This window comes from Formica exsecta, unplaced genomic scaffold (assembly GCF_003651465.1).
Source record: "Formica exsecta isolate Colony F162 unplaced genomic scaffold, ASM365146v1 scaffold4, whole genome shotgun sequence".
Taxonomy (NCBI): domain Eukaryota; kingdom Metazoa; phylum Arthropoda; class Insecta; order Hymenoptera; family Formicidae; genus Formica; species Formica exsecta.
In genome coordinates this window covers 1,557,910-1,561,180 of record NW_021851238.1, presented here as the reverse complement: position 1 = coordinate 1,561,180, position 3,271 = coordinate 1,557,910, and positions in this window count along the sequence as shown.

The following is a 3,271-nucleotide window of genomic DNA, read 5'->3' as shown; positions in this document are numbered from 1 at the left end:
AGATATTATTTCGGTAAATTTAAATTATCTTGATTCGCGTTTTATCGAAATATTACAATAGTAATAGATACAATTACAATTTATGATTGTCTCTCTTATATTTGTTTAGTTTAAAAGCTACGTTTAAAAGTAATTTATTTCTGCGTCTCTCGTCACAGTTGAAATACATTGTCCGACATTATTTCTCTTATCTTATTTTTTCAAAACAACAAATAATATGACTTGCAAAATTATTATGTGTTAATCCCTTCGTTGATATTGACACATAGTGCGAATAGAATTCCGTTATCGTTGTAGAATCCCCTTCACTTCTATGATTTTAATGCCTAGTAGAAAGCTAATACACTGCTATAATATTTTTCTTATTAATAAAGATTGGTGTGTCCTCGATTTTCAATTTTGCGCTAATCTCTAATATTACACAAGATAAGTAAACAACGTCACATTAACTATATATTTCTGACTTGATAAAATCACATCGCGATCTACGGATTGGACAGATCTGGCTTAGTTTAATTTTGAGCTCAAGTTTAGACAAGTTTTTTTTTTCATTTAAATTGCAATCTATTCGATTTTTACCGGAGCCTATTTATCTTTCGGTTCAACGTTTCACCTTTTCATTCATTTTCTTTGCAACAGCTCTGTAATATAATATATCCATTTTGTAGATATATTTTCGTCTAACGATCCCGCGATAAGAATGGTTTGGAATTTGAACAGCATAGATAAGTATGATAAATATCTAATTTTCAAGTACAATAAAAAGTCTAATATTAATTTTGTATTGTTTACACATTTCTGCTGTAATTACAAAAAGCAGCTGAATATATGCTTTTCCAATGACAGTAATGACTATATTACTAGTTCATATATATTTATAATAATAAATATATATTTCACAGACTTCTATGTATTATATCATATCGTACCTAGACTGCTAACACGGCTATATTTCACATAATGATATATGAAACAAGGGCAGTCATTTACAATTGGGCAGATTGGAAGTATATATATAGTGGGTTGGTGGATTAATACACACATTCTTATATTTACTTACATATACACTATATATATACTTCCAATATATATATATATATATATATATACAGGGTGTCCCTGTAGATAGATTAGATGTAAAAATCATGTCAACAAGCATCTCATCTTGCATTCACAATATGCATATAAAATAGACAATTATGTGCCTTTTTTGCATGTGTGGCAAAAAAAAGCGGTATAAAGTGTACTTAATTTCGAAAAAATGCGTAATATATGACATATACAAGATAGAATTCAGAATAATTGCTACCGAGTAGCGCATACTTTTTCTCATATGTACAACCCCGAAGCGCATATAGAGAACATGTCAAAGCTTACGGAAAATAGTTGAGTGATTACGTACATATATATATATATATATATATATATATTCTGCCTAATTGTAAATGATAGCCCTGGCTTGATCTGTCTCATCGCTGTGAGCAGTTTAGGTGTAGGTATAATATACACAATAGAAGTCTGTGATTTATTCTACACATGCATTCATATATGCGCATACTTGTTTGTCACCGCCAACTGAATGCGTAAATGCAAATACAATTTAGCAACAAGAAATGCAAGTCTGAAATACGTTTTGTTATCGATTTAAATAAATATTCAATTTGAAAAATGCATAAAGGGGCAAAGTCAGGATTATCATCTGGGTATATATTGCGTTGGATTCCGAAAATCGCGGCTTCCAAAAAAAAAAAAAAAAGAAAGAAACGCGAGCGTGTCTCTGCAAAGGATTATTAACTGTTTTATTCCGAAGAATATTATGTGACTTTTATGAAAGAGATCAAAGCAATTTTTCTCTACGATCCGACGAATTATTCTTTTTCCTTTGGCTAAATTTATATGAGATATTTTTTCTGTAAATCGGAGAAAAGTCTGAGTGGAGTGATAATCGAGTTGTTGCTGTCGACGACCAATTACCGTTTAAACTTTATTTGTAACTTTATAATCTTTATTCCTGCAGTATATAAACCGTCGTAAAATAAATTAGCTATTTTACTGAAGGAACAAGTAAAGAGCATATAACATCCGTTTGACACAAAATAATTTTTTTTTTGTAGAAAAAAATCGATTCCATCGAGAAATTCATCATTAAAAATATTTTATGTGTGAATCTCGTATTTTGGTACTCATACTAAATTGTATGTTCTTGATAGAATGAAGGCTCTTGGACCTTTCTCCGCAATCACTGATAATTATGACATTAAAATATATTGAAAATTATCTCTTTGATTTATGGATTAATAAATAGCTATAATTCTCGATTATGTATCGTAGGAATCCTTTTCTTTGGAAAAATGCAACTGAATTGCACATTTACTAATGCGTCCATACAGCACAGAACATTGCAGCAACATTGCAACATTGTAGCAACATTGCGGCAATGTTGCAATGTTGCTGCAATATTTCTGCAATGTTCTGTGCTGTATGAGCGAGATAATAAAAAGTATAATAAAAATAATAAATAATTTTGGCACATTTTTGTTAATTCACACTATGGCGAACACGTGTGGTATGAAAAAATAAGAAAAATAAAACCTATTTCATCTCAAGGAATATTTCGCGAAAAAAAAATTTTAATGGTCTTTTGCTTTCAATAATTTACGTTAGAAGCGGTAAGAAAATAACGCATATATACGCTTGCACATTATTCATCACGACTTGTCACGATGACCTAATGACTCGCTGCTTCAGTCTGTCATCCGTCCCGTTGAAAAAACGTCGGAGATTGCGCGTACATATACGTGCATGTGTATAGGGTGTATGTATATTGGTCAATTGAAGCCGAACGAATCTTAGCGAGTCAACGTCGTTTATTGTATACATCCGTCCCCGCGTTATTAGCGAATTTCTACGTAAGGGCTGTCTCACACAAATTGACATAGCTGCATATACATAGCATAAGACCAATGAGCATATAATGTAAATCAATATCAGTCACTTTAATGCTTGATATTCATTGGTCCAAACGGCCTTATGCTATACATATGCAGCTATATCAATTTGTATGCGATAGCCCTAAGGCCGGGTTTACAATAGGTGTAGTAAGCCTTTAGCCTTCTGCTCTAAACTCTAAAATTTGCACACAGAAAAATATTATTCTATTGCTAAGAAAAATCATTACTCAGTTTACTTTACTTCTTTTAAGTAACAGTTATCTTGAACAAAGAATATTTTCTTAATAATAGTCTTAAAATAGACTTGTCACAAATTTTAG